The sequence below is a fragment of the Triticum dicoccoides genome, chromosome 7A, assembly GCF_002162155.2.
Source record: "Triticum dicoccoides isolate Atlit2015 ecotype Zavitan chromosome 7A, WEW_v2.0, whole genome shotgun sequence".
NCBI classification, from domain to species: Eukaryota; Viridiplantae; Streptophyta; class Magnoliopsida; order Poales; family Poaceae; genus Triticum; species Triticum dicoccoides.
Genome location: NC_041392.1, coordinates 552,017,219 through 552,026,550, shown reverse-complemented (window position 1 = coordinate 552,026,550; position 9,332 = coordinate 552,017,219). Strand labels below are relative to the sequence as shown.

Genomic DNA, 9,332 nt, shown 5'->3' with positions numbered 1-9,332 from the left:
GTTTTCGAACATGGAAATACAAAGTGAACATATCTCGCAAGAATTTTTGAACTTCCCCGGACAGACCGCGTGAATTTTTTGAAACAAACCTTTTAAGCTTTTAGTTTTCTATTCTTATATTCTTATCTAAAACATATTCAGTGTAGTAGTTGAACTTCTCATTGTTTTCACCTTAAACTTCTGTCACGTATTTTTGTTCAACCTCTCTCACAAGAATTTTTGAACTTTATCGGGCCGAGCACTTGAACTTCTAACAACAAAACCTTTAGCCTATGCTTTTTCATTAAAAAAATCATACAAAATGCACATCGTGTAGTATGTGAACTTCTGGCAGTTATCAACCTGAATTTCTATCAGTTACGTGAAAATATCTAGTTTTTTATGAATATTAATCTGAATTTCTTAATCCTTTTTTATGAATTCTGAAGCGATCTATTTTGAAACTTTGAACTTCTTATTATTTTATTTTTGAACTTCTTGTTTCCATTATTTAATAACTAGGGAAATCTGAGTTTTCTATAATCATCGAACTTCTCCATCTTTTTAATATGGACTTCCTGGTTTTTTATTAAACTTTTTTATAAAATTTTGAAGCACTCTATTTTTAAAAGTTGAACTTCTTGTTGTTTAATTTTTGAACTTCTTGTTTCCATTCTTTAATAACGAGAAAAATCTGAGTTTTCTATAATCATCGAGCTTCTCCATCTTTTTAATATGGACTTCTTGGTTTTATTTCTTAATATTTTTTATGAAATTTTGAAGCACTCTATTATTAAAAGTTTTAGGCATTTTTTGCTGTCGGTGAAATGGCCTAGGCGGTCCTTTTTTTATTGATGAATTTCTTTAGTATGTGGTACACATGAACTTAGAAATTTCTTAAACATGAACTTCGCATACTATTGAAATTCAAGAAAATTACACACAACTATATACATACACTTCGTGTGCTACATGCACGACCAACACATTAGCAAACTTAGTACAAACGTACATAAGTAGCAGCACACTAACATTATATTGTTTTTGTTCTGATCATTCAGAATGTTGTACCTTCAAAGAGGATGGAAAATGATATATCTACAGGAAGACCATCCGTAGAAAAGCAACATCAGAATCTTTAACCATGGACAATAGCAGGTTCAAACACAAAACCAAGGACTATATTAGCTAAACTCTCGCAGAAATCCCTCTAATATTCTAGTTGAACTTCAACAGTAGCGCACCAACATTAGCTAGAGGGCAAGGCAGGCCACGTCAACAACAACTAGCAGCGACCAGCAAATGGAGGTTGGGTTGTGATGGTGGCACCGAGATGGAGGAGGTATCGGGGCATGGCAGGCAAAAATAACTATGATTGAATAGTCTCCATTAGGTAGGTAGTCGTTACAAGAAAAGAAATAGCAAGTACATTAAGTTTTAGTGCCTCTTTTCACACACATGTGCAACAAAATTGGCATTCCTTCTTATATAGATGAACTTGAACCTTTGGAAACTTGTGAGATATGAACGCATCTCTTGAAAGACATCGACCGCCTCATAAAAAGACTTGGAATCCTCTGACATCGTGCATCAAACTTGGCCTTCAGTCTCAATAATATTATTTCATAATCCTTTTTCAATTACGATCAACATGGTTGTCCCTGCAGGCCAACTATGAACTTTACGATTATGAAAGTACTAGCTTTCGGCAAAATGTGTACGAGCTACTAAAGAAACTTAAGATAGTTGCAAACAATATACGAGCTACAGCCTAGCAATTTGCAAGCACTTGAGTGAAGGCAGCACCTTTGTTCTTCTTGAACTTCTCATTTTTCTGATTCTGAACTTGTTGTTGTTACTTATTTTTTACAACTGCCGGTGCTGGGAGGCCGGCTTCACTCCATCAGGTAGCCGCGTCCACCTCCGCAAAAGACAGCGAGTAGGGGAGGAAGGAGAGACAGACCTGGCAGCAAGCGGGGGAGGAGCCGGAGCAGTGCTACGTCAGGGATGCATGGTGAACTTGAACCTGAAGTGCAGAACACACATGAAAAACACTCTTAAGTAATCCAAGCCATATCAGTTAGTAGGCAAGGACTAAGCTAGAAGGGAAAATGAACACACAAAACTAGTACTGGTGCACTAGGACATTTAAGCCAACATTTTGCATGCACACACAAAAAACTAGAGAAGTGGAGAGTAAAGAAGCAGAGATGAGGCATGGTGGGTAGGGAACCTGCGGTGCTACATCCGCATTCAGGGACGGGCCGGGGACGAAGGAGCTTGCTGGAGCAGCACCACCCCATGCGCGCAAAATTGGAGCTAGTTGAGATGAGATGCGTCCTGGAAGAGTTGCCCTACTGCTGTGGCACAACTTGGACTACAGCGAACCCACACAGTTTTTGTTGATGCATACGCGAGGGAGGAGATGAGCTTCAATCAGCGTCAATTAGCCCGCACACATTTCGCGAGCACAGCAGCCCCGATCCAGGGAGTGGTGGCCCGACGGCTGTGAACAGCCAGCGTCGTGCTTTGCAGGCCGGGTCCCAGTGGTGGCACACATCATGCGGGAGGATGCAAGGTCGACGGCCTTGTCACAAGGCAGTGGCCTACCGGGAGCCAGATGTTGAGATCCATCTTACCTCGCACGATAGTGGCGAACGGCTGCAACTGGAGTCATTGGACTGCAACGATGGGATTGAGCTGGAGGATGCAATGACGGAGGCAACATGCACATCAGTGCCGAGCAAAATAATGTGCCCATTTTTGTTTGCCTGCATTATAAAATGTTTTTCAAGAGATTCCATATGCTACTGCTAGTTATCAATAAATTGGAGCGATACAAAATCAAATTCCCGATACAATACATATTTTATCTTGAACTCACGAAGGTTACAACAGAGAACAATCCCTGGTTTCTCAACGTGGAATTCATGCCCTTTTTATGTTTAGCATAGTGAACTTTCTCTTTTGTATTTTAACCAGAACTTTGTAAGGTTTGCATACTGAACTTCCTGTCTTTTTAGCACAAACAACAGCAGCAAGTTTTTGTAAATTGTAAGAATTCAGTGTAGTGCGCACGCACCAGTAGCAGCTAGCAAGCGGCGACTGTAGCAGTAGCTAGCAGCGGCCATTACAAAAGGATTTCTGACAAACATCATCTAGCATATTGTGTGGTACCTGAGGCAGGAGGTTGGGGAGCCGGAGGTGACAAGAGGCAGGGGAGAAGCACACGATAGTCGGGGGACTTCAACGAGGATAGCTAGAGTAGCAGGGCAGAGGCTGGAGAAGAAGTTCAAGCCTGACGATGAAGCTGTCCATGGTGAGATGGAGATGCGTCGATGAGGGACGCATGCAGGAGGGATACGGCGACCGGAGGTCACGAGACCAAGGCATCTGACCCCTGCCGTCGGTGTCGGACCCCTGAACGACAGTTTCGCCGGAGACATGGGCCTGTAACCCGGTCCTTGAGGGGGCGACACGCGTGGTCGGGGCGGGCGACGACGCTCGATTCGATGGATGCGGCGGGCACGCGGGATTGAGATGCCAGCAGAAGCTTCGCGGGAGGAGGCCAGTGGGAGGTTGAGGCGGACCACGATGGTGCATCGAGTAGCTCGGGAGGACGCGCCGCATGGGGATTGGAGGAGGCCTCGCCGACGATAGGCGGCAGTGGGGGCTGCGGGGCACTGCGGCCAGCGGCGGTGGGTGGAGGCGTGGCGCCGGTGGCTTGGGGTGGGCGGCACGCCGGTGGCCGACGGAGGTGGGTGGAGACGTGCCAGATCGGGGTGGTGGGGAATCGTGGGTGGTGGTTGGAATTGTTCGTGGGGATGTGTCTTTTTTTCACGGGCTCTAGAGTTCGGAAACATGCCATCGATCCTATATAGACGAGAAGTTATCAGAATAACTATTCTGATCCTAGGATCATAATAGTGTTACTCTCTCTCTATATATATATGAGGGGGGGGAGGCACCTAGAACATACAACAACATCTGTTAGCCGTGTGCGGCGCCTCCCTCCACAGTTTACTCTTCTGGTCAAATTGTCGTAGTGCTTAGGCGAAACCCTGCGCGGATCACTTCACCATCACCGTCACCATGCCGTCGTGCTGACGAAACTCTCCCTCGACACTTTGCAGGATCAAGAGTTCGAGGGACGTCATCGAGCTGAATGTGTGCAGAACTCAGAGGTAGCCTACGTTCGGTGCTTGATCGGTCGGAACAAGAAGAAGTTCAACTACATCAACTGCGTTGTCGAACGCTTCCGCTTTCGGTCTACGAGTGTACGTGGACACACTCTCCCCCTCTTGTTGCTATGCATATCCTAGATAGATCTTGCGTGAGCGTAGGAATTTTTTTGAAATTGCATGCTATGTTTCCCAACACTTGTTGGATCAAGAAGGCGAGGGACGTCACCGAGCTGAACGTGTGTAGAACACGGAGGTGCTGTACGTTCGGTACTGGATCGGTTGGATCGCGAAGAAAGTTTGACTAGATCATGAAGGAAATATGCCCCAGAGGCAATAATAAAGTTGTTATTTATATTTCCTTATATCATGATAAATGTTTATTATTCATGCTAGAATTGTATTAACTAGAAACTTAGTACATGTGTGAATACATAGACAAAACAGAGTGTCCCTAGTATGCCTCTACTTAACTAGCTCGTTAATCAAAGATGGTTAAGTTTCCTGACCATAGACATGTGTTGTCATTTGATGAACGGGATCACAACATTAGAGAACGATGTGATGGACAAGACCCATCCATTAGCTTAGCATAAATGATCGTTTAGTTTTATTGCTATTTCTTTCATCATGACTTATACATGTTCCTCTGACTATGAGATTATGAAACTCCCGAATACCGGAGGAACACCTTGTGTGATGTCAAACGTCACAACGTAACTGCGTGATTATAAAGATGCTCTACAGGTGTCTCTGATGGTGTTTGTTGAGTTGGCATAAATCGAGATCAGGATTTGTCACTCCGATTGTCGGAGAGGTATCTCTGGGCCCTCTCGGTAATGCACATCACTATAAGCCTTGCAAGCAATGTGATTAATGAGTTAGTTGCGGGATGTTGCATTACGGAACGAGTAAAGAGACTTGCCGGTAATGATATTGAAATAGGTATGATGATACCGACGATCGAATCTCGGGAAAGTAACATACCGATGACAAAGGGAACAACATATGTTGTTATGCGGTTTGACCGATAAAGATCTTCGTAGAATATGTAGGAGCCAATACGAGCATCCAGGTTCCGCTATTGGTTATTGACTGGAGATGTGTCCCGGTCATGTCTACATAGTTCTTGAACCTATAGGGTCCACATGCTTAACGTTCGATGACGATTTGTATTATGAGTTATGTGATTTGATGTACCGAAGGTTGTTCAGAGTCCTGGATGAGATCACAGACATGACGAGGAGTCTCAAAATAGTTGAGACATAAAGATCGATATATTGGAAGGCTATATTCAAACACCGGAAAGGTTCCGAGTGGTTCGGGTATTTTTCGGTGTACCGGAGAGTTACGGGAATTCGTCCGCGAAGTAGTGGGCCTTAATGGGCCATACGGGAAAGGAGAGAAGGGCCTCAAGGGTTGGCCGCGCGCCCCCCATGGCAAGTCCGAATTGGACTAGGGAGGGGGCGGCTCCCCACTCTCTTTCCTTCTTCCTCTCCTACTCCTTCCCTCTCTCCCCTCTTGGAAAAGGAAGGGGACTCCAACTAGGATTGGGAATCCTAGTTGGACTCCCCCTATAGGCGCGCCCCTCCTAGGCCGGCCTCCTCCTCCCTCCCTCCTTTATATACGTGGGCAGGGGTGATGTCTACTACACAACCTTCTTCTTGTAGACGTTGTTGGGCCTCCAAGTGCAGAGGTTTGTAGGACAGTAGCAAATTTACCTCAAGTGGATGACCTAAGGTTTATCAATCCGTAGGAGGCGTAGGATGAAGATGGTCTCTCTCAAGCAACCCTGCAACCAAATAACAAAGAGTCTCTTGTGTCCCCAACACACCCAATACAATGGTAAATTGTATAGGTGCACTAGTTCGGCGAAGAGAGGGTGATACAAGTAGTATATGGATAGTAGATAAAGGTATTTGTAATCTGAAATTAAAAAAACAGCAAGGTAACTAATGATAAAAGTGAGCGTAAACAGTATTGCAATGCTAGGAAACAAGGCCTAGGGTTCATACTTTCACTAGTGCAAGTCCTCTCAACAATAATAGCATAATTGGATCACATAACTATCCCTCAACATGCAACAAAGAGTCACTCCAAAGTCACTAATAGCAGAGAACAAACGAAGAGATTATGGTAGGGTACGAAACCACCTCAAAGTTATTCTTTCCAATCAATCTGTTGGGCTATTCCTATAAGTGTCACAAACAGCCCTAGAGTTCGTACTAGAATAACACCTTAAGACACACATCAACCAAAACCCTAATGTCACCTAGATACTCCAATGCCACCTCAAGTATCCATGGGTATGATTATACGATATGCATCACACAATCTCAGATTCATATATTCAACCAACACAAAGGACCTCAAAGACTGCCCCAAAGTTTCTACCGGAGAATCACGACGAAAACGTGTGCCAACCCCTATGCATAGGTTCATGGGCGGAACCCGCAAGTTGATCACCAAAACATACATCAAGTGAATCACGTGATATCCCATTGTCATCACAGATATCCACGACAAGACATACATCAAGTGATCTCAAATCTTTAAAGACTCAATCCGATAAGATAACTCCAAAGGGGAAACTCAATTCATTACAAGAGAGTAGAGGGGGGAAGAAACATCATAGGATCCAAATATGATAGCAAAGCTCGTGATACATCAAGATCGTATCATCTCAAGAACACGAGAGAGAGAGATCAAACACATAGCTACTGGTACATACCCTCAGCCCGGAGGGAGAACTTCTCCCTCCTCGTCATGGAGAGCAGCGGGATGATGAAGATGGCCACCGGAGAAGGATTGCCCCCTCCGGCAGGGTGCCGGAACGGGTCTAGATTGGCTTTCGGTGGCTACAGAGGCTTCTGGCGGCGGAACTCCCGATCTATTCTCTGTTCTAGAAGTTTTAGGATACGTGGGTATATATGGGTGAAAGGAGTACGTCGGTGGACCGAAGGGGGGGCACGAGGCAGGGGGCACGCCCTAGGGGGGTGGGCGCGCCCCCTACCCTCGTGAGATCCTCCCTCATCTTCTGACGTAGGGTCCAAGTCTATTCGGTAGGTTTCCTTCCAAAAATAACTTCTCCAGTTGATTTCGTTCCGTTTCGACTCCATTTGATATTCCTTTTCCTTGAAACACTAAAATGGGCATAAAACAGCAAATCTGGGCTGGGCCTCCGGTTAATAGGTTAGTCCCAAAAATAATATAAAAGTGGAAAATAGAGCCCAATATTGCCTAAAACAGTAGATAATATAGCATGGAGCAATCAAAAATTATAGATACGTTGGAGACGTATCAAGCATCCCCAAGCTTAATTCCTGCTCGTCCTCGAGTAGGTAAATGATAAAAAGATAATTTTTGATGTGGAATGCTAGTTGGCATAATTTCAATGTAATTCTTCTTAATTTTGGCATGAATATTCAAATCCATAAGATTCGACACAAAAGTTTAATATTGACATAAAAATAATAATACTTCAAGCATACTAACTAAGCAATTATGTCTTCTCAAAATAACATGGCCAAAGAAAGCTATCCCTACAAAATCATATAGTCTGGCTATGCTCTATCTTCACCACACAAAATATTTAAATCATGCACAACCCCGATGACAAGCGAAGCAATTGTTTCATACTTTTGATGTTCTCAAACTTTTTCAATCTTCACGCAATACATGAGCGTGAGCCGTGGACATAGCACTATGTGTGGAATAGAATGGTGGTTGTGGAGAAGACAAAAAGGGAGAAGATAGTCTCACATCGACTAGGCGTATCAACGGGCTATGGAGATGCCCATCATTAGATATCAATGTGAGTGAGTAGGGATTGGCATGCAACAGATGCACTAGAGCTATAAATGTATGAAAGCTCAACAAAAGAAACTAGTGGGTGTGCATCCAACTCGCTTGCTCATGAAGACCTAGGGCATTTTGAGGAAGCCCATCATTGGAATATACAAGCCAAGTTCTATAATGAAAGATTCCCACTAGTATATGAAAGTGACAACATAGGAGACTCTCTATCATGAAGATCATGGTGCTACTTTGAAGCACAAGTGTGGTAAAAGGATAGTAGCATTGTCCCTTCTCCCTTTTTCTCTCATTTTTTTATTTTTTTTATTTGGGCCTTTTCTCTTTTTTGTGGCCTCTTTTTTTATTTGGGCTTCTTTGGCCTCTTTTAATTTTTTTATTTTCGTCCGGAGTCTCATCCTGACTTATGGGGGAATCATAGTCTCCATCATCCTTTCCTCACTGTGACAATGCTCTAATAATGATGATCATCACACTTTTATTTACTTACAACTCGATACTTAGAACAAGATATGACTCTATATGAATGCCTCCGATGGTGTACCGTGATGTGCAATGATGCATGAGTGACATGTATGAAAGAATTATGAATGGTGGCTTTGCCACAAATACAATGTCAACTACATGATCATGCTAAGCAATATGACAATGATGGAGCTTGTCATAATAAACGGAACGGTGGAAAGTTGCATGGCAATATATCTCGGAATGGCTATGGAAATGCCATAATAGGTAGCTATGGTGGCTGTTTTGAGGAAGGTAAATGGTGGGTTTATGGTACCGGCGAAAGGTGCGCGGTACTGGAGAGGCTAGTAAGGGTGGAAGGGTGAGAGTGCGTATAATCCATGGACTCAACATTAGTCATAAAGAACTCATATACTTATTGCAAAAATCTATTAGTTATCGAAACAAAGTACTATGTGCATGCTCCTAGGGGGATAGATTGGTAGGAAAAGACCATCGCTTGTCCCCGACCGCCACTCATAAGGAAGGTAATCAATAAATAAATCATGCTCCGACTTCATCACATAACGGTTCACCATACGTGCATGCTACGGGAATCTCAAACTTCAACACAAGTATTTCTCAAATTCACAACTACTCAACTATCATGACTCTAATATCACCATCTCCATATCTCAAAACAATTATCAAGTATCAAACTTCTCATAGTATTCAACACACTCATAAGAGAATTTTTTTATTCTTGAATACCTGGCATATTAGGATTTTAAGCAAATTACCATGCTATTTAAGACTCTCAAAATAATATAAGTGAAGCATGAGAGTTCATCTATTTCTTCAAAATGAAACTACCACCATGCTCTAAAAGATATAAGTGAAGCACTAGAGCAAATG

General features: G+C 43.3%; 1 long non-coding RNA gene across 1 annotated transcript; it reads right to left on the bottom strand.

Annotated features, from left to right (window-relative positions):
• Positions 1-1,139: 1,139 nt before the first annotated feature.
• LOC119332141 lies at positions 1,140-3,772 on the bottom strand. The gene is made up of 3 exons (XR_005160822.1): positions 3,157-3,772; positions 2,213-2,750; positions 1,140-2,005 (listed from the first exon to the last, which is right to left on the bottom strand). It is a non-coding gene; the product is annotated as an uncharacterized LOC119332141 (long non-coding RNA).
• Positions 3,773-9,332: the final 5,560 nt, after the last annotated feature.